General features: G+C 35.2%; 1 protein-coding gene across 6 annotated transcripts in view; it reads left to right on the top strand.

Moving 5' to 3' along the window:
• The first annotated feature begins 2635 nt into the window (after positions 1–2635).
• DIP-beta (Dpr-interacting protein beta) overlaps positions 2636–23888 on the top strand; it is a 125614-nt gene continuing 104361 nt past the window's right edge. For 5 of the 6 annotated variants that reach the window (XM_065238221.1, XM_065238219.1, XM_065238218.1 and 2 more), the window contains exon 1: positions 2636–3241. The gene's annotated coding sequence lies outside the window, so the exon portion shown is untranslated. Of the gene's footprint in view, positions 3242–3335; positions 3355–23888 lie in introns of those variants that run through there. The other variant, XM_065238217.1, reaches the window with a different exon arrangement.

Raw genomic sequence — 23888 nt, 5'->3', positions numbered from 1 at the left:
AAAATACTTTTGAATAACATTCTGGCAATTAGATGTACACTTTGCTGCTAACAAAACGTCTTTATGACGGATCGAAGGCGTGTTGAACGAGAAAATAATTTTCATGCCATTGGCAAGAACATCATAGATACTTATAACAAACCTCACATCAAGCGGAGTTGGTCTAGTTAGGAAGTAATAAGTCTACGACCCCAAAGACCAGTAATCGAATCCCATGCTCAAGTTTTTTTTGTTTTTGTTTTGTCGCTGGTTTTTATGATGTTATAAGACCAGTATTTAGTTGTATAATCTCCGTGTCATGCGCTTTTTATGTTGTATAAATGAATTAAATGATGTATATTAAAGTATTATTGATTCTTTACGTAAGTCATTAAAAAGTATTTTCAACTTCTTTATGACAAGCCGGACCCTCCGCAGCACGAGCAGGAACCGATAACTAACCGATAAAATATGAATATCTTATTGCGGTATGATACCTTATGTTGGTATGTTTGTGGTATAAAGCCTTGCTTTGATATTATTCAATTACCGAAATATTTTATAAAATATCAAATAAATACCAAAATATCAAAACGTGATCTTCAGTTTTTAGATAATAAGATCTAAAAGAGTAAATAATTGGATTGGTATTAGAAGACCTTAAATAACAAATTATGGTATTCTGGCATCAAAAAAGCGTCTGTTATCCGTCAGTTATTATAATAACTAAATTATTTATTTATTATAATAACTTCGTTCGTTATTCGTAGAACTTTTTTGATGTATTATTTTTGGTATTTTACCTCTTATGTCAGGCTTTTCAATACCATATTCAGATTGCTAGGTATGCTATTTTCATACCTGAATTCGATATTCATAGGTTATTTTCTCCTGCTCGGGAGTCGATGTGGCAGTCTATTTGCAGCTATGCATCGAGTGGAATTGAGAAACTTCTTCGTACAGCACAAGACACCCCATCTTTGACCTGAATGTAGTATTAGTAGCAGTATGAATCCAGAAGGTAAAAATATCATCCAATATAAACTCCTAAGAAGCTTTTAGTCATACTCAGCATTACATATGTAATAGAGTGGTTCAAAAAATCAGTTTTGCTCCAACAGGCTCAACTTCCTAGCACTTCACTATAATGATTTACAGAAGGCAAATTTGCTACAGACAACTTTTTGATTAGACTACAAAGTAAATAATTATTATTATAATAACTTATTATAATAACTTTCAGATATGACTAATCGACTGCTTTCAGAGCAACACTGCATGTACTTATGATAAAGTAGCTTGAAGTAGCTGCCTGCTGAGCGGTTTTTGCAGCATGTCAGAAGAATATCATCTTCCAAATTAATTAATTACTAATCATGAATTGAAATGTGGCCTTCAGCAATGTTGCAGCTGGGAAATATCCACATTAGCACAGATAGATTTTTTTTTCGCAGATCATTACAGCAGAGGGAATGTAGAACGATGAGAGCAAAAAGTTCACTTTTCCCATAGTAAATTTTAACTATCGCTTAAAATCTCTCCTCGTTTAATGTTGAGCTACAGTTGGCATAAACAACTAAATCGTTTACAAGCTTGCATACAATATTGCTAATTTAAGCAATATTGCGCTTAAATTAACATGACATTTTTACCTAGGGGATGAGTACTTAAGGGAGTTAGGTTTTTGATAAGTCTTTAGTGAGAATGACACTGATGAATACTGCACATTGTAACCGAAATACGTATATGTCCGAAAATAACCCTTTTCTATGTTTTATCAATGAGTAAGCCGTTTTAAGCTATATTAAAAATGTTCCTCTAAACGTGATTCAACGGTTGTCTTGTTATTGTTCATGGTATTGTCAAATCCAATAATATATACTAAAGAAATGAATTGAGTAAAGAGGCGACATCCTTTCCATTTGACAGGTCTTCTGCTCGATTGTCATAACTTTTCCTTTGACTTTGACAGATAAGTTAAGTTATACGACTTTGACAGATAAGTTAAGTTAAGTTTTCTTCAAGGCTTGGTTCGCCTCTGATTGTTCCAACTTTTAAATGATCTCATTATAAATGCAGCCTCTTTAATATATACTACTCCATTATTTTCCAAAGAGTGCTCCATGGGATATACAAAATTGTGGCTACTGTGGTTAATGATTGTCTACCATATAAACACATAACATATATGGGATAGCCAATAATCAAACGAAACTTTACTCCACTTGTCTTGGCTGGCTGATAAGTCCCACTGTGCACGGTTTTATTTTCAAGCTGATCCAAAAACAACAATAACATTTTCTCAACACACTTCCATCTCCAACACCATAGAATAACAACACATTGCCTAAGATATTCCGCCTTATGAATTTCTCCGCTTTTCATGACTTTTTTCCGCTATTATCAACTCACTTCCGTGTTCTTGCAGAGAAAAATGGGCGAACATGCGCTCTTTGGTCCTTTGGAGGGGTACCATTTGGCAGCGTGAATGTAGTTCATTCGTACTGTTAGTAAGAAATGAACCACTCCCTTACCGACGGTCCGTGTCGGGTACTCAGTGAATCCTCCATTCGGCCGGTGATGCTTGGCTACATATCGTCGGATTAGAGTGCACAATGTTTGGAATTTGCAATCATTTGCAGTACTTCATCAGCTGTATCGTCGGTCGGTTGTGCGAAACCATAACGGAACACACGCGTACAGTGTCAGTCCAAATAAATTATTTTTATGGAACTCTGCCGAAATGCTATCAGATCTGCTCTATCAGTGATCGGAGATCGAAGGGAAAGTGATAAATCCACGAAGCCCCTACAGAGGTAGGCGTTCATGAACCTGCCTGGCTGGTACACCCGACAGGCGACAATCATCATGAGATGCGCAACCAAATTTTAATTGCTCTCAATTAATGTGTTAATCTACTGATTGATTGAGTACAGCGAAGTGGCATTTCATTGGCTTGTTTGCCTGTGTGTCAAGTGTGTGTGTATTTTTTTTTGCTGAAGTGATAAATCATTTTACTGTTCGTGCCATTCCTCACGTTTCAATGTGTGGTGAAGAGTGTGATTTAAAAATACATAATCAATCAGATACAACGGGAATTTAATTTCGAATCGGAAACGAGAATTTAAACGGTGTTGTGATTTCTGCTTAAGCGAAGCATTAGTACTGGATATTGGTGTCAGTTTTCAACCGCAGAGGAAATCATTCGCTTCCCGGTTCATCCGATAGCATCGATGGAATAAAAGAAACCCGTGCCAAGTCTGTGAGTGTTCTATTTTCTAAGCTACCGTGTTTGTCTTGCTTCGTTAGCTTTGGTTTGTCGTCTATTACTGATTGAAGTCTCTAAGTTACCAGATGCTCCATCTTTATCTAAAGGTTTGTTAGGTAGCTAGTGTTCGTAATTTATTGTTATAAGAATCAATGGAAACTCTTATTTTCTGTTGTTCTTCTCATCTATTGGTTTCATGTTTCGAACTTAGAAAACCGTTGATTAAACCAAACTACTTTGACATTAGACCCTCATTTGATGACACTAAGCATGTCATGAATAATTTACATGCGACTCTTAAGGTCCAAACGCAATGACAGCGGAAGCGGAAGGCAATGGTAGAGGAAATGCCCGATCTGCTTATCGGATAAAACACTTTTTAGAAGCAAATTGAGTTCAGTTTGATATCTATTGAGAAAATTTTCAAATATGTCGTTTCCGTCTTGCTTCCACCCACATTGCGTTTGAGCCTATAATAACAGCTTAGTTAACGAGCTGCAAGAAATCGAAAAAAAAATACTTAGATCAGAAAAAAATCCACGTTTGTATTGTTTTCCAATAAGACAATTTTGTCTCTATAATAAATTTTAATAAAAGTAATAATCTTCAAATTAATATCAAAGATAATTCGAATATTTATTATACCAGTACTGGGGTACACTAGGGTGCTTCATTTTGACAAAAATGTTAAATTTCTTATAAGCAGTTCGATTAAAAACCCCAAAACATGAGCTTGGACAAAAATGGTAAAGACTGATGCAGGTTTAGAGGTCGCGCAAATGATTTGAATAAGGATGGGAATTACTATGGAAGAATTTTAAAAATCACTTGTATCGCCCTAACTTTGGTTCTACTGGTCCTAATGCTAAAAACATTTAATATATTGTTGCTACGACGATCAGTTTTATAGTATATCAGAAAGATAGAAATGCGAAAAATGTCAAAATAGAGAAGATTTACCGATGAAAATGTACTAGAGCAGCAATTTTTATCAAAGCAATAATAGACTTGTTATTGATTGTCATGAAAACCAAACATCACATATTCTTTTCATCAATACAACCAAAATTAGAGCAATGTAAGCGAATCTAAAAAATTTCCCGTAGTAATTCACCGGGATCTTCATACAAACTTTAATCCATTGGTGCAACCTAAATCGTCATCAATCTTTACTATTTTTTGCATATACTCATATTATAAGGTATTGCATCGAACTAGAGGGTGGCCAATAAGAAATTTATCACTTTGGTGTACACGTGACCAATCCTAACAGAAAGTCATTTGAAATGATTACCGCAAGGTTCCTTGGACACAATTAACTATACAACATGATCAGAGAGTCAAAATCAACAGTTTTATCATTTTCACTCACTGGATCATAACATCTCTTCTGGTTACTTAAAAAAGAAAAATATGGTTATGTTCCCGAGCATGAACGAATATCTCGATACCTTAAATTGGTATGGATGAGCCTGAAATAAGAGGTAAAATACCATAAAAATGTTCCCACAATACCATGCAATACCAAAACAATACCACCCAGGTTTTTGTTTTGGTATCCAAATAAGAATTTTTTGTATTTACGAAGAATTTTCTATGTAATTTTTTGGTATTATTCTTTGGTATTTTACCTCTTATGTCATGTTAGTCAATACCAAATTTTGATATCAATTCAGAACTAGGTATTCATTAGTTATTTTCTCCTGCTCGGGTTAGGTTAAGTTGCCTTTATTAACGACACTTTCATTACTTTCAATACTTTCAAAACATAACTATGGGCTGAAATCGAATTTTTTTTATTTAATTTGTTTCTTTTATCATAATTTTAATATCAATGTAGCATACAGAGAACCTGCTCAACATGAGTTAAAAATATCGTTCATCAGTGAAAAATAATTTCCTTCATCAACCATAAACATAAAAGTAGGAACAATTAAAAAATCAAGAAAATTTTAAATCATCAGTGATTTTATAACCATTTTTCCACATAAAGTTGTTTAAATGAGCCTTTGGATAGAATCACATAATACAATAAGCATATTTGTCGAAAAAGTTCCGATAAATTTCATGTTGAGTCTGCCCTAAATTTGCAGTACTTTGGTATCAACTATATCACAGACAACAGACATCCAAGCTTTAACAATTTTTTCGAAAAATTATGTGTAAACAAGACAAATCAACGGACATCAATCGAGTTTCTGCGGAACCATTATTGTCGAATAAAAAAAGCTCTTTTACAGTTTCCTGTCGATCATCCACCGTTTTTCGTTAAAAATTTAACTGGGCATAGTAGTCCGGAGCAAATCTGACTTTTCTTGATTCACTGGCAGCGTATCTTCAAATGATTCAATAAGGGTGTGAACTCCAATTAGCCCTCATTTAAATTCAGAAAATTGTGGTAAGATTTGAACACTTCTTACCCTACATCCGTTCTTCCAGGAATTCGAAAAGCCTCCGGAGGGAAGTGGTCGGAACATAACTTGTTCGTTGAAAGCGCTTGGACTCCACGTGAGAAGAAAATATCCTGTAGTTCGTTCAATTCAGCATACTTACACGAAACGAAAATCAATTATTTTATTCATGTGTTTGACGTATACATTTTTGCCAAAACATCAGCCTTATACATTCCATAAGACAAACCACATAGGTCCTATTAGAATGCATAAAAGGTATGTTGGACCGATTATACATTTCATTTGACACATGATCTTTATTAAGGCGTATGCTTATTAGTTGACTTATACATTTTATGAATAATTAATAATAGAAATTTGCCGAAAAGTATAAGGATATTTCTATCCGTGTAGGAAAGTTATGAAGAGATTTTCGCTTGTTTATTTGCGTACCAATAAAACTCGCACTTGCGGCCCATGTTTTGATCGGTTTTAAACAAACAATGTTTTGCTCACAACAATTTTGACATTTATGTTCAGATGACGTTTGCCGGTCATCGACGTCAATGGGGAGCGGCACTAGTGCCACCATATTGCTAGTTTCAAATGTCTATTCCAAATAGCAGTTAAATTTCTTGCACACTTTAGGAATTTGACTTGGATGTCTGTTCTCTGTGACTACACTGAAAGAGTTATAATCCTAGAACACGCACAAGCTCAGTGCTGCATGCTGTCAACAATGTCAATTGACGTAAGATATTGATCTAGCACCGAATTTAACTTCCGACACTGATATTCGTAGTAGGTATGATATCAGGTGAAACGTCTTCGACATTACTGTCCATTTGAATATCACTACGTAAAAGTGGAAAATCTTACTTTTATCTTAATAAATCAACTTTTTTGTATAACCGTTGCATTATTTTAATATTACTGATGAGTTTTCTAAAGATCGGTACTCGATTAGCTGGCATATATAAAAAAAAATGTGGCGAAACTTAGAATATCAGTGGTCCCTTTACGATTTCAATGTTTTTTTTTTTTCCTTTGGTTTGTTTTTTCCGTCGATCTTGTTTTCCGTGCTGAGCACCAATGCTACCGACGTGCCAGGAAGGCAGCTCCCACACCTGGACCCTACCTATCGACCCATCAACTCATGAACCGGGGACCAACGGCTTTACTTCCCATCCGAAGGAAGGCGTGATCAGAGATGTTATGCCTCAGAACATCCCGGCATCGCCGACTGGGATTGAACCCAGGCCTGCTGGGGTGAGAGGTAATCACGCTTACCACTACACCACCGGCGCCGTTACGATTTCAATGTAATTTGCGTCATTTTACCATAACTGCAAGCTTACGTAATATAGCAGCTATGGTAATGCCAGTGTTTTTGAGTGGATTAACGGTCAGCTTCTTTTAAAATATTCTGAAGCTTCATTAGAATCTTCAGAAGCTTCTTTAGAATCTTCTTTGGAAATCTTATTTGAAACTTCTTTTAACATCTTCTTTAGAAGCTTCTTTTAGAAGCTTTTTCTTAAGAATCTTACCTTATACGTTTGCCTTTACCTTCGCTCCTCTGACTAAAAAAAACACGGGCAGAACTGTAAATCTGAGTAGCTACGCGGTTATGGAGCGTGTACCCAAAATTTATGGACCATTTCATCGTTTTAAAGTTACAAACACGATTTTCTCGTAAACCACTGCGGTGAGAAATCAATCACGTTTACCACTCAAGCACTGGCACAGTAATTGTTTCATAAAAGTATCTATCATGAAACAAATATATATAAATTCGAACATAAAATAATATCAGAATTTTAATCAATCAATGAACACTACTTCTTCACTACTTAAGACTCATCTTTCCGAATAGTGTAGTGATGATGATCAAATGAAATCACTTGAGAAAAATTCTCATTGAAAATTGATTTCCCGGGTAGATGAAAATATCTCAGTCATACACAGCTATTATCTTGATATAAAAAAATATATATATATATAAAGAGGAAATAACTCTATGGATCTAAGATTGGGCCCATCGCTAAAAACCTGCTATTAATCAATTTTATCTAGATGAACGCGTCATTGACATATGGATTTTTTGGTCACTATTAAAAATTTAGTCGATTGCTGAATTTAAGTATGGGCCCAAATTAGAGGCATTAAAGGCCGACATTACATCCATTTCCCCACGATATTAGAGGTAAAATATCAAGAAATAATATCTGATATTTGTTCCTGCAATGTCTTTCCAAAAGCAAATTAATTAATTACGGCATCTAATCAATAACAAAGTACTGAAATTCAGGTATTCGTTTTATATGCAAACACTAGAATTTTTAAAATGGTATTCGGCAGGCCATTTTATGATATTATTTCTTGAAATTTTACCTCTTATGCAATGCTAATCCATACCAACTTTAGATATCAATAGTAAACATTCTACCCGGGTTGAAACTCTATTATATCAGCAGCCCTTGCTGTAGTTGTATTTTGACTCCATTTGTGACTTTTCAATTGACCACTTTTTCAAGCAGTTTTGGCGTGACTTTCTACCAGCGATTCCACAAAACTGGACCAACCAATTTCTATTTTTTTATGAAACGCACAAATGATTGCTACTTTTCTCAAGGTTTTAAAAGAAAAAAAATCCATAATAATGTTTAATTTCAAAGTTCGAGTGGTAGTAAACGTCATTTTAACTGCTCGAAGAAGTGGTTAATTTGCGATTCGAATGATGCAACCAAGTCAAATGAATAACTTGAATTTGCTGGTAAGATCGAACCCTTCTTACTAAATCAAATTTTGAGCAACTTCCCAGCGATCGAATGTGTTCAATGTGGTCCTAAGCACTCGGTATGGTTGTCAGTAAATATTGAAATAATAGATGATATCCTAAAGTAATCTTAAACCCTAGGCAATGCTGGAAATGTTCGCGATATTTCACGAAGATCACCAAGGGAGAAGTTCGCGAGTCATAGTGAGCTTTTGCGAACTTATCCATCACTGACCCTAGGTAACCTGAATCATATTATTTATAAACTCAATAGCTCGTTAAGTATGGTTACCATTAAAAAAGCCACATTTTATTAAAAATTTGTTTCATGAAACTTTTCATAAAATGAGCCAGTAATGATCAAGTTCAGTTCAGTTCAAGATCTTATTATACAAGGAATAGTTTCTTGACAGTAATAGGATAAATTCAGATCAGAATTAGGTATTCATTAGTTATTTTCTCCTGCTCGGGTTGGGAGCAGAAAGTGTTTATCCGAAATACATACTAGAACCAGCTGCAACCCGAGCAGGAGAAAATAACTAATGAATACCTCATTCTGATCTGATACCGAAATTTGGTATTGACCAGCATGGCATAAGAGGTAAAATACCAAAGAATAATACCAAAAAACTACATGCAAAATACTTTGTGAATACCAAAAATTGATATTTGGATACCAAAAAATACCTGGGTGGTATTGTTTTGGTATTGCATTATCATAATTTGGTATTCGAATGGTATTGTGGGAACATTTTTTTTTTTTGGTATTTTACCGCTTAAGGCTCATCCATACCAATTTAAGGTACCGTAAAACGGGGTATCTTTGATAATGCGGGTAAATTTGATAGTATAATATAAAGATTAAATTTACTCGCTCCGCTTTTTCTAAATTAGAAATGTTGGTTCCATACTGTAGCTTAGGGTATTTCCGTTGATATCGTACATAGTTTTTATATAGTATATATCACCTGTTTGAAAAAGCACTCAAACCATTACTTATGAAATGTTTTTCCGATAGAGCCGTCACAAATTCAATGTTGTATTCTTATTGCCAATGATGTTTTCTGATTATATACTCATTCAATGTTTCATATTTAAAGAACAAAAATGTTTGTTTTTCACGCATTTTTTTTCTACATTCATCGAGCATTATCAAAGTAACCCCAAATCAAAATACTGATGTTGGGTCACAAAACTAAAAAAAAAATAGTGCAAATGCTTTAATTCCCGTTAAACAAAGTACTAACGAATTCACTCTTGGATCCTTAGTACTTGTTTTTAAAATATAAAAATGAAAAATATTTATCGCAGCAAATATTAATTTAGAATATACTTTGAAAAATTATCAATGTTACCCCGTTTTACGGTATCGAGATATTCACACAAGTTCAGTAGCAAGAGACCCTTCGAACTGGGTCTCAGGGTCGGCTTACAACTTGGTAATTACGAGGAGCTTCACGGACAAGATCTGCAGCGTACGGTCACCTGACTAGAGCTATTGTGTAGTGTGAATTGAAAAAATTGACGAGAAACAAGGGTTTTTATTTATATTTTTATATTTGGTATAATAGTGGGATTGGGTTAGTTTACCGCAGGTTATTGTTCTGTTTGTGAGTGTAGGTAAAATTAACTATTTTCTACGGTACGTACGACTGTTCCTTACTTCTTTTGCCAACGATCTGGCGACGCCCTGTGAGTGTTCGCTACTACTGCTGCTGCTGACGACTAATAATGGTTCCCAAAATGGTGGTGAATGGTAATTTAAACGCACGATGGTTTAGCGGGGTTTGTCGATCTTGTGTGGCTGTGTAAACCTTTCAGACGTCCTCCCGAGCAGAAAAAAATAGCTTATTAATACCAAATTCAGGTATGAAAATAGCATAACTGACAACCTAAATACGGTATCAGTGAGGCTGACATAAGAGGTAAAATACCAGAAAATAATACCTCAAAAATATTCTGCAAATAACAAACTTATAAAGTATCACAATAACAAACGGATAACAGACACTTTTTTAGATGCCAGAATACCATAGTTTGTTATTTTGAATTGATTGTGAATTGGTACAATCAATTCAAAATAACAAACTATAGCTCATTAAGGTGTTACCCGAGCAAAGTTGGATATCAAAATAATATCAAATTATGTTTTTGAAATCATATTGCTAACATATTTTGATACACTATTTTTTAATTTCAGTTTAGTTTATATTTTGATATTTCTAAAAAAAATATAATTAAAAACAAAATTTGATATTTTTTAACAAGAGCTTCCACATTTATCACTGAAATCTACATTTTGTTATTTTTTTTCTTACGCGTCAATCTGCTTGCTTGATATTTTCTTTATGAACATCACAAAGAAAATTCAAGCTGAACATTGCATTAGGTCCTAAGTAACATTGATCGATTCTCTTCGTCGACATTCTCTTTCGTTAATAAATTGAGGACAAAACCGTTTTTTGTTGTGTTTGTCGTATTAGATGCAATATAAAAGCTTATTTTACAGATCTGTGTGCTGAAAATACCTGGGAAGAGAATCTGCCAATGTTACTTAGGACCTAATGCAATGCTCAGCTTGAATCATGATTTTTTTTTCGAGTGTTGGCCAACTGCAGTCTTAATAGGCTAGCATCTCGGTTGGGCTTCTCCATGCGATACACAATACTAACAGACAACTCGAGCTATGGTGCTCACTAGGTCACTGCAGCTTTTAGGCTCGTATTATGATCAAATTTGTGTATTAGATTACGACTATAAATCCGGAGAACCCTGAGATCTGGGCGCTATAGCCCCTGCAAACAAACACGTCAATCGCCGGTCTCCCGCGAACAAAAGAACAATCTTGCAAACAAACTATACCAAATCATAGAGGAACTATTCCTCTACCAGTTTGTGTTATTAGTTTTTCCAACTTGAGCCCCAATCCGCGAGAAACCGGCAAATGACGTGCCTATCTACAAAAGCAACTACGCCCCAACCTCGGAGCTCTCCGGAAATATGTGATAAACCATGTAAATGTAAATGGAATACAGTAACGTCCCTATTTTGCCAGCCCCCTTTTTGAAAATGTTTTCCAATGCACAGTGGTACAGAATGCAGATTTAGGTGGAATGATATGTTTTGAGCCTGAAATTGAAACTTTAGACTAAAAGTCTCTTGTACAAAGTTGTTCCTTATAGTTATGCCCTCATTTTTATGACAATGAATTTCAGGGTGGTTCCTATTATCATTAAAATCAAAAATCTAACTTATGTGTTTGAATAAATTAAGGTATACATTCTTCAGCAAAGTTATAGCTGAGCTAATTTCAAGCAACTTTGTAGAAAATAACTTTTTTTGTATCTCTTAAATTGGCCGATTAAGAGCTATTTTTTTGAATTAAGTTAGGGTGGCTCTAAAAAAAAACAGTTGTTTTGATCTAGTTTTCTTATTTCGAATTTCTCATCAAAGGTGTCTTGAAATAACTTTTAGATCTTAAGAAGGCGCAAATTTTGACCACACAAAGCTTGTCAATATCTTTCGCCGATCAAGAGTTATTGACATTTTTATACTAAAAATATGCTCTTTTCAAAGGTTAATATCTCTGGTTGGGGCAAAAAAAAATTCTGCGGCATTTGAAACGGCGTATGTTATTCTCAATAATATGAAAAAATGGAGGTATGTTATTTTTTAAACTCGGATAAAATCAATTTCAATTTATTCATATTTTTTACTATATTCGGGTATATCTTTTTTCTTAGAAGCGATACAGGCAACAAATTGCGCTATAAAACATTCGTCTTAAAGAGTTTTAAAAGTCTCTAGAAGATGACTTTCATGAGAAATTTAAAATTCCAGCGAATTTAAAATTACTATTTTATTTTATGCTAATATTAAAATTATTATAAAACAACAATTTACGGCTCCGTGAAACTAACTCGCTTAAACATTTCAAATCAATGAACTGGAGAAAAACTAAAATTTTAAAATTTTAAGCAAGTTGCAAAAAAAAATCATAGCGACACTTGACAAATCATCATCAAGCCCCTCATCCTTGAACAGGGAATGCTCAGCTTGAATTATGATTTGTACAATTATATTTTACAACATTTATTGATATTAATCTACCTGCGAATTTAATTTACTAATTGATATAAGATAGATATCGATAGAACTGATTGAAATATAGGTTTGTTTTTGTTTTGAATAAATGAAAACTTATTAATAACTTTTTTTTTATTTTGAATCTTGATATCAACCAATAGATTTCAAAACATTCAGATTACCAAATTTGATATCATGATATCAAAATAATAACTAATTTAGTTTTTTTTTTTTTTTTGATTTCCTACCATAGTTATAATAACATATTGACTACTTATTTTGTTTACAATTAACGAAATTACTGATATCAAAACGCATACATGGATATGTTATCAAGAAAACATGATTTGTTATCTTTTGATATCATTCATATACCATTTAGATCTCATTTTTGTTATGATTACTGTTAAATCGACCATTTGGTAGGCAAAATATGTTATCACGAACGCTTGTATCAAAATATCAAAATTAGTTTTCATTTTGTTTTCATTCTCTGCTCGGGTATTGTCTAAAAACTGAAAGATCACATTTTGTTATTTTGGTATTCATTTGATATTTTACAAAATATTTCGGAAATTGAATAATATCAAAACAAGGTTTTATACCACAAGCATACCAAAATCTGGTATCATACCACATTAAGATATTAATTTGTTATCGATAAGCTAACGGTTCCTGCTCGGGCTCCCTCGTTGACGGAGATTAGCATGGCCCAGAACGATACCAGAGTGACATTTTGTAAAAATACGCCATTTCATAGGACCGAAACCACTTTTCTGGTAAATTCGAATGTCTGAACGGGTGATTTATGGCTATTCAATCAATATGATTCTAATATAGCTGCAATTTATGCAGAATTCAATGAATTTTATAAACATTCGGAGAACGCTAGAATTACTTCTCGAAAATGATAATTTTTTCGGTGAACCCAGACAGAATGATCTTTATTATCTTTATTATCCTTTCAATGATCAAGAAACAGTCTTACCTCAATACAACGTAACATAATGTTTCGATTTGTTACGTTATATCGAAGTTACGTTATCAAAGTAATATTTTTTAAATTAAATAAATAAATAAGTTCAATTTCGTTTACCATTTGGTTCATTCTAACATTTTAGCGCAAATTTGATTCAATTTGAACTGTTGAAAAAATAATCATAAATTTTCATAAATTTCATATTCCCTTCCAAAGCGGTCAATTACAACCCAAACCAATTAATATAAAGCCATAACATATGTTTACGATGTGTCAGTCCCAGATGACTGCCTTGAGGTACAGCAGAAAAAACAGTGAACGTCTGAGAAATATGATCTCCTATCTTCACTGACATATGTCGACCGGTAAGGTATGAGCAAATCAAATCAAGAAGAGATCCAAGAATGCCAAGTCGCTCTAGTTTGGCTACTTCAATCTCGTGATTGATTTTATCATAAGCAGTCGAAAGATCGGTATAGATAGCATCCACTTGATAACCTCTTTCCATCACACGTAGGTTTGATGATGTGTAACTCTTCTGCGGTCACGATGTAACTGGAGCAAGTGTGTTTTAAATAATCTAGCAGCCACACCACGGTAGTTGGACACTGACTGATTATTGCCTTTTTTGAAGAAAAAGAAAACAAAAGAATCCTTTTAGCCATCGAGAAAGATCCCAGAATCTAAAGATAGGTTCAAGATGGATGCAAAGGTGCAGCCAGGACTTTAATATTGTTTTCAATAACCGCGAAAGGGATTCCATCAGGGCCAAAGCAGAAATAATTTTTCTAACGAAAACCATTACTCGAGATAGGCGGATGTGGTCTAGCATCAGAATGTACGGGAGCCTCTCTTACGGGGCTACAATGTGCTCGTTAGATGAATTTTTTGACGAAGACACTACGGAATTGTGACATGAACAGATCAACAATTCTCTCCGTATCAGACTCCTATTGATCCGTTAAGCTTGATTCTTTCCGTTGATCGTTCACATGATTCCACAATCTCTTGAGATTTGCTTTGAGTTAAAAGTTTAAAGCTGTTTGTTGAGTCGCTTATTAGAACTTTATTAAATGTCTTCATGGTCGCTCGTTTGGATGACTTCAGATGCTTGAGCCGGAGATTTGACTAAGGTGAGCTGCTAGTTATAGGTGGGGTTGTCAAAGGCACAAACTGATCGATCGCATACACAGCAATATTCGAGAAAACTGAAGAAGCAGCACAATCTCGGAGTTCATCGTCCCAGCTGATTTTTTCGAAAAAGGTTGCCATTCCCTCGAAATCAACTCTTTGCTAGTCATACGAAATGCTAGTCATACGGTAACCCAAAAAGAACAAGCCTGATATAAGCGTAATGATAACTGCAGAGGTGAATGGTGTCTTCAATGTTTAACTAGTAGTTTGGGTATCACTTGGACCGCGCAATTAGAAGTGAGTTCACGGCTGAGGAACATAGATCAAAAAGTCTATGATTTTCATTCGGATGCAGAAGATCAGTAGTATTGTAGCAATCTAGGAGAGATGCTACTAGAGATGTAATATATGAGCGAGGATGAAAGAATCCTGCTTCATTCGATGACCAGTTGACTGAAGCAAGATTGAAATCACCAACAACAAGGATCTCGTCAGTCGCATTAATCATGGATACAGCCCAAAAAAAGTCCATGAATCCATGCGTTGATCGTTCAATTCATAATCGCCAAGTTGGCCTGCCACATAAATAAAGACCACTTTCAACGGTAGGGTAACACTGAACTTTAAATTTAACCTATATATTTGCTAAGAAAGGGTGTTGCTGTTCGACCAAATTTCGGTGAAGGCGTATATATAGTAACAAGTATCCGAGCAGGCTAATTTGTACTCAACTATGTACAGCAATATTGTTCAGCAAAAACAAGTCCCATCAAAAGTTCTGAAAGTGCTTAATCATTCAAGAGAAATTAATGTATAAATAGTTAGTTAAATAAAACCGATTTTTAGAGCGTGCTACGCTTGAAATTATCTCGACAAACAACTGTACATAAAATATACAAAGCTGTAAAACAGTGAAAAGATCCTTTTAGTACGTAATAGCCAACAAAAAAGAAGAAGATCGGCTTCTAAAATGGCTTTTGTGACAACCTACATCACCCCCTTTATTTACAAAAAAGAAGTCCTTAGCATGCATGCTTATGTTCCCACCATTAACAGTTTGCTAACAGTTTCACTTCGTAGATTGAATGCCACCGTTTTGCACTTCCTGTCAGCAATACAACAAGCAATTATTAATTTGAATGATTGTTCATAACTTTTCCCGACACGAACACCACCCCGTGTTAGCTGTCGGACGCCAAACCAGACTGCCAACCAGACCAGAACAATGCCCAAGAATCACTTCCCCCAGGCAACCCACAAATCCAAGCGCAAACTTGGGTGACCACCATCAAAATCAACTTCATCATATCGTTTAGCTTGAACCTGGGGGCGTCCCTTCCACCCTATACCGGACGAACGTCCTCACTTGCCAACATACTGTCTGGTTTATTCGGAGAAAATTATTCATACGAGAGTTGTGGAGGCGATAAACTAATTATGTGTACACAAACATCAACTTATGTGTGTCCAGAACGGTGCATGCCAAGTCCTGAGAAAATAAACAACGACTGCCGGTGGAGCCACCCTAGTTCTCGAACTAATCGTTGCTAAGCTCTCGTCCCATCACCACCGGTCGAATTAAGCGGTAGCTGAACATATTAATTTAGTGTTTTTGTTTTATCGGCTACGGTGGACGGTTGATTGCATGCTCCGTGACGTTTAGCATGATTAGCGGAGTGAGTAGAGCTAAACATCAAGATAAAATGTAATTGAATGTAACATGCTTACAATCTCTTAACATTTTCAATAATTCGCATAAACAATTTACTGTCTCTTAGTTCTAATCAAATTTCATATTTCCAAAACATTCACATTTATATTCAGGTGGAGCACACCGCGAGTCTTCAAATACTAACTGCTCCTCCTACACATCTGCAAATTCCTTTGATTGGGAATAATGCGAGTGCAGCGGTTGCATATGAGTTTATGACTATTTTCAATTATCACGAAATATAACAACGTGCAGACCACGAAATATAACGGAACGGAGTAAGCGGTTTGGAAGTTCCTGCACTGCGAGGGCATACATCAACGATTGCTCTTCTTTGTATAGAGCTTGATTTGTGCTGATTTATAAATGCTTTAGATTATCACCCTCTGAGCATTTCTACGCTGCACGACCCACTCTCAACAGCCTGCAAGCTTAACGAACAGGATCAGAACAGGACGTAGATTGAACTCCGACGAACAATGAGTTTATTTGACCCAGACGGATGAAATTTGCAGATAGCGGATTTATGGCGTGCTGAATTGTACGAAATTAAATAATTGTAAGCACGAAGCAGTCTGGGACGAATATCCTTTTGATCCCCGACGTCGATTGAGAGAGCACGAAAATTTTATGTTGTTTAGATAGAGCGTTTCGTGATAAGAGCGAATTATGAATGAACCTGATTTTATTGAAAGTTTCGGTTGTGAACTGAATTTAATTATTGATTTACTGATGAATTTATTAGAGGTACATACATCGCTGGAGGTTTTATAGCTTGATACTGATAGTTGCGGGGCCGTAAGAAAGAGCGTTTTTTATTTCGATTTATATTTACATCATATAGGGGAAATGGCTCTAATGTTGGCCTATGGATCTTAGATTGGGCCCATCGCTAAAAATCAGCTATTTATCAATTTTATCTAGATGAACGCGTCATTGCGACGGTACTTGGATATTTTGATCGCTATTGAAAAATTAGTCGATTGCTGAATTTATGTACCTATGGACCCAAATTAGAGGCATTTAGGCTGACATTACATCCATTTCCCCTATGCTTTATAATAGGTATATTATGGTGGATCAAATTATCGAAATTATTCATTACATGTAAGGCACAGCTCAATCGGTTCCTTATCATTATCCCAAAATTTGAACTCATTAGGCTGCAATCTTCTGCTACAATATGGGAACTACTTAGCATACCTTAGTTTTTCTTTAACGTAACGTGGGCAAATCACCTTTTCGTGGAACGTTACGCGATGTAAGATCTATCACATTGAACTCTGGCCCAAAGCTCTTCTTGTTGACGGTTATGAACCTCGGTTTTGATGTTCTATATAAGAAAAGGTTCGAACCGAAGCATGGTCAAATATTAGTATCATCACTTATATTCTCAATAAAAAAAACATCACAATAATCCAGCCAAAAAACTCCGATCACTCGAACGTATGCAAGTTGTATCATTGGGACAAATAACGCCTGTTGATGTTCAGTAATATAAATAAATAAATAGAGAAATCATAAACGAATTTCTCGCTATGCTCGCAGCACAGTTCGACAGAAGATGATGTTAGCTTGCGCCTGAAATAACACACTGAATGGGAAATTCATTTGCAGTCGGGTTATTCGCGAAAGAGAAAATCGATTAAGTGAATCGATCAACAATGCAATGGGCCCTATCGTTTCTCGTGTTGTGCGAGAATTGTCGTTTTTTGCCGAAAATCTCTGCTCAGCAAAGGAGCTACAGAGCCAACAAAAATTCTTGAACTTAGGCAAATATATGAGCATTTCCATGCCAACCACCAAAAAAATATTAACTTTATAGACTGGACCTTCTCCGGTTTGCATAAAACTTTGCATAATTGTTGCAATCGCTGTTCTGTCGTTGGAAACGGCCACTGGTAATACCAAGTGATCAGCACGAGGTTCGGTGTTATCATTCCATCTCATTCATCATTCTAAGAGACGAAGCCAGCAGCAGAGCATAAGCCGGGTCATCCGCACATCAATCCACGATCCAGCACGCTTGCCGGCCAAACCCCTGCAATGCAATCCAGTTCTTGAAACTGTCGAAAACGTCAGCAGCGCTGGTGATCCATAACATATTTAAGCTTCAACCATGTAAAATTAAATGCGACATGGTGGCAACAAATGTAATGTCTTCAAAATCATTCTTACTTTCCCGCAGTGGACAATTAAAAAAATATTTAGTTGATTTCAAATTGACGAGCACAATTTGCTCGAATCATGCTTTCCTATAACGTTATCTAGAAAACTCTATCTATTTTCCGCAACGTGTCGCGATATGTACCAAGCTTAATCATAGAGGAAAAGGAGGAGCTGTCAAATTAGCACCAAAGCACCCAGAGAAATTTGGCTTCACTCGAGTTGTTCGCAGATGACAGGCATTGCAGTCCTGTGTTGCCAGCCCACATGCGTAAGTAACCTTAAAACCTAAATTAAAAGTGCCTAAAAAAAGACCGAGTAGACTGCAATTTGGTGCTGGTGGTTCTGTCAAAATCATAAATATCAGAATTGTCTTCTAAATGGAACGAATACGGAAATGATGCACATTAAATAAAATGCAAGCTTAGAATTAATCTTACATAATCAGTTTATGAATCTCATTTGATTATTTGGTGTATCCTCGTATGTCTTTGAGCAATACAGAACCGAAAACTTAAACATATGAGTTTTAAAATGAAAATATGTGGTTGACATTGAATTAATTCAAAAAATGTAAATTGAACGATACTTTCGTTGTTTTCGAGGCTATTGCTATTATCGTGAATGATGAATAGTTTTGCAGCGAGTCCCGAGCAAGAGAAAATAAGTAATGAAAACCTAATTCTGACCTGATACCAAAATTTGGTATCGATCAGCATGACATAGGGGAAATGTCTCTAATGTTGGCCTATGGATCTAAGATTGGGCCCATCGCTAAAAATCTGCTATTTATCAATTTTATCTAGATGAACTCGTCATTGGGACGTTACTAATAGATATTTTTAGTTGCTATTAAAAATTTAGTCGATTGCTGAATTTATGTATGGGCCCAATTTAGGGACACTTAAACCGACATTACCTGCATTTTCCCTAATAGGTAAAATACCAAAGAATAACACCAAAAATGCAGGCAAAATACTTTGTAAATAATAAAGAATTATATTTTGATGCCAAACGAATACCTGTGTGGTATTGTTTTGGTATTGCATTATTATAATTTGGTATTGTTTTGGTATTGCATTATCATAATTTGCTATTGAAATGGTATTGTGGGAACTTTTTTTTTTTGGTATTATTTTTTGGTATTTTACCTCTTATGTGAGGCTCATCCATACCAATTTAAGCTATCGAGATATTTGTTCCTGCTCTGGGTAAGAGCGTACTTAAAATACGCAGCTAGTACTGCAAAATGTACAATTTGAGATACTAGCTGTGGAGTAAATCGATGAACTTTGTATGTCTGTCGAAGGCCTTAAATCCATTTAAGCTGCAGCCTATCATACCGTTCACTAAGAAAAACATGGAAAAGTAAACTTTTTTTATTCATAAGGCCAAAGCAATAATCTGAAGGCTGATCAAATTCAAGAGCAACATATAATAGAAGAAACCAAAGTATTTGTATTGCCATTTGATGATATAAGAAAATGAAACTCAATAAATTAGTTTCAATTTGATAGAATTTACTTCATTTCAACACGACCATCATAAATTCGCTCTTTTCATATGGCATTCTTGCTTGTCGTTAGACATCCATACATGGTGAAACAAAAAGTTGTTTGGTCAATCCCTTTGTTTACGTTGAGTGGCGACATCTACTATTTGCAATTGGGTACGTGAAACTAAGATTTTTTGTCACCTTATGGGGGGCTTTGTTATTTGTGCCCTGATCAGTCTCAACATACCATCCTTTGTCGAGAGTCAACCTGGGGAAGAGTCTCGAGCTAAGCCAACAAAAGAGGCCCGTTGGCCCCCGTGGTTCTAGACCAGGGACCTGGATCATTGCCGTAACAGAGAGCTCTGCTCCCTCAGAAATAACAAATGATCATGCACCCCTTTTTCAAATGTCAAAATGTTAAAATGTTTTGATCATGCACCGCTTTTTGATACCTATGCCATGACATGTTTCAATAGAGTGATGCAAAAGTAAACAAAACATATTTCGCCATCCTCAAAATACGTTCTGATATAACGTTAACACAATTGATCTTAAGAATTTTAGATGCAAAAAGTGTAAAAGCTGTCATAACCACTACCCATTTTCAAAAATGTAAGTCTTCAGCAATTAATGCAAAACAAAACATTTTTTGAATTGATTTAGAATTTTCAAATTGCTAATATTTAAAAAATATGTTAACCGATGGGGTAAAATTCACAGGTAGAGTAAATTACTCTAATGTTGGTCTATGGATCTAACGATTAGGCCCATCGATAAAAATCTCCTGTTTCTCAATTTTTCTTAGAACAATGCGTCATCTGGACAATACACATGTATATTTTTGGTTACTAGTAAAAAATTAGCAAAAAACGCAAATTCAAAATGTATGTATGGGTCCGCTATAAGGGGCACTTAGGCCGACATTAGGGACAATTCTTGCACATGTGATAATATGAAATGTTATTTTATTTATTTATTTATATTTTTTTCCTTTATTAGAGAGACTTTTAGCCGTCTCTGACAATGTTATTTTAATGTCTGGATATCATATGAGTATTTTTCTCACACAACTAACAAGTTGAAGTTTTATGATATTGATGAGTGATAAATAATTTACATTGAAATCAGGCTCAATGATTCTTGGTTTGTATTGTTTTAACTAAGGTCTTTCCAAATGTAAAAATACTATCTAGCTCCAAGGGGAAGTTCACCGCTTCGAAAAAAATAATTACGTTTTGATTTTTCTAAAAATATTGAAAAAAAATATCAAAAATCTAAAAAAATCACATTTTTTTTCTAATTTTTTAAAGAAAATTCACGTGCAAAAACATGTTTTATAAGTCATTATGGCATAAAGTTGGACTCAAAAAACCACGAAACATCAACTTTTCGGTTTTTCTGAGAGTCCAATTTTTTTTCATGATGGGATAGAAAATTTTTTTTTTGCATGTAATTTTTGACAAAAATCTAAGAAAGAAACTGATTTTCTTGGATTTTTGATAATTTTTCCCAATATTTTTAGAAAAATAAAAACGTACCGAAAATATTTTTTTATTTTTGGGCCGGTGAGCTTCCCCTTAAGCATAACTTTAAGCTTCTTCACTGCCAAATAATCATCGAAAATGCTTTTTTGCAATTTCGCATCATAATACCTGTTTTTGATCATCCGGTAGACTTAAAATACAAATGTAGAAATACCAAGTTAATATCTGTACATGATATCAAAGAAAATAAGATAAACTAACATTTATGTCTTACTAGATACCCGAAACACTTTGTACTTATGAATATTTTAGGTGGATAAAAAGGGAAACTAATAGTTAGACGCCTAAGTTTTTTTTTTCACATTTATATCGTTGTGAAGCAACTGTAAACTCTAAAGGGAATTTATATATGTAACTGTAACCAGTTCTTTATTGTTTGCTAACTTGGTTAAAATGTTAAATTTAATTATCTTAAAGATAAATCGTCCAGCTCAAACCATTTTAGGGATAAGAGGTGGGACCATCATCATCATTCAATTACACATACTTTCATCATAAACATCATCCGTCTCCTTAGGGTGTCCATTCCACTTCCACCCCTCCGGGTATTTTTTAAGCACTGTAGAAAGTTCTCAATTAATAACTTTGGATGTGCTTCAAAGAACACTAAGTCCGAATCGATGTAGTTACATGGATCAATCAAATCGGAGTCCTCATCTTAGAGTTGACCGGGAACAGAAAAAGGAAACCGGAAGTGTATTCTTCGTACCGCAATCTGGTTTAATGCCTTACGTTAATTCTTTATGCCTATATGCAGACTGATTCGTGATGTGTCTGTACATGATTGTGTTGTTTGTGTTGTCTGTTCCAAAATTGAGATTTTATTCGCAAGAAATCGGCGATTGACGTGTTTGTTTACAAAACCATGTGCGCCCAAACCTTGCTTCATTAACTTATTTAAATATCGACTAACACCATCTTCGCTTTCAGAATGATTAATCACTCCAAATGGTGTTTAGTACCCCATGTACTCAATTTCCAAAGTAAGCAAATAAGCAATACTGCTATGCAAACATCACCTATACATTTACTAAAGACAAGCCTCACGTTATAATGAAGTTGGAGATACTCGCGACGAACAAATATTAACTCAGACGAGCCTCCGAAAGAGCAAACTCAATAAATTGAAGCCCGTCATCACCTTATAGCACGTGATTCAGTTTGTGAAGAGTGTATTTATCGCCGTCAGTTCAAATTAGGTACCAACACCGTCTGTATACGTTATAAAGAGATAATAACTCGATTCCGGTAGAATTTACAGCTGCTTTAAATTGAAAATTTACTATAATCTTGTCATGCGAAGACATATCGCAAGCTAATGTATCCTTATCATTCACTCTATCCTCCTTTATATTAATACTGGGGTAAATATCTATTTAGTTTCCGTCATACTAAGCACAAAGCACACTTTAACTCTCTTTTTCAAATGGGTTTGAACATAAAATATAATGACTTATAAATATATTTTCCTTTCCATACAAATCTTTATATTTGATAAAGAGTCACAAATAGTTGAGATATTGTTAAAAATCACTGCGTAACTAAAACGCTAGTAACAGTTGGTTGATCCGTTGACGACACTCGTCTGAGTGTCATGATATTTTGCATCACTGAGTGTGACAAGCTTTAACTCTACCAATTGGTTCACTCGTAATTGTCGACACAAGCAGTTGTGTGTTTTTTTACAGTGCGAGTCACGCGATAGTCTGTTTCTCTAAAGCAACTCATTGTTTGAAGTTCATTTGCTTTTGCTGTTACCCCGTTGGAAGATGTTGGTAGAAATAAAACTGACGATAAGGTTCAGCTTTCCACATGTCTCGCCGCCGAAGCCATCAATGTCAGAAATTGCGAAAATTGTGATCGCTACATACCGTTTAACGGAGGAAAAATCTATGATCATCAAGTTTAAATCAGAAGCTTCGATGCTTTATTGTTTGTTACACAACCGTGAGCAATTCATTTTCCATTATTCCGATGGAAAATCAGTCGAGATACGCATGTCACCTGCATGTCACCAGAAGTCCTGAATAGTGATCTAGCATTTGTGCTAAGGGAAACTCGGTGATGTAAAGCGTGTAGCAACGAGAGATATTTCCAGCTGCTTTGGACATCGACATGCTGACAGGTGTCCGAGAAATTGATATGGACGTAAAAACGGAAATTCCCATCTCGCTGCATTTCCTCAATCGGAAGGGGAACATAGTCTATCAAAGGAACAAAAACTTGTGTTTTCTTCGATGAATTCCTGCCCCAAGCGGAAGGAACGGAAGCACCCAGTACATCAACAACAGGAAGAGGAAACTAAAGAACGGAAAGATGAAGAAACCAGTGCCAGTACGCATGCTGTTGTAGTGACT

This window comes from Ochlerotatus camptorhynchus, unplaced genomic scaffold (assembly GCF_037179485.1).
Source record: "Ochlerotatus camptorhynchus isolate MF236.1 unplaced genomic scaffold, CSIRO-AGI_Acam_v1.1 ptg000738l, whole genome shotgun sequence".
NCBI classification, from domain to species: Eukaryota; Metazoa; Arthropoda; class Insecta; order Diptera; family Culicidae; genus Ochlerotatus; species Ochlerotatus camptorhynchus.
Note: the sequence above shows the minus strand (reverse complement) of the source record. Positions and strands in the feature narration are given on the sequence as shown.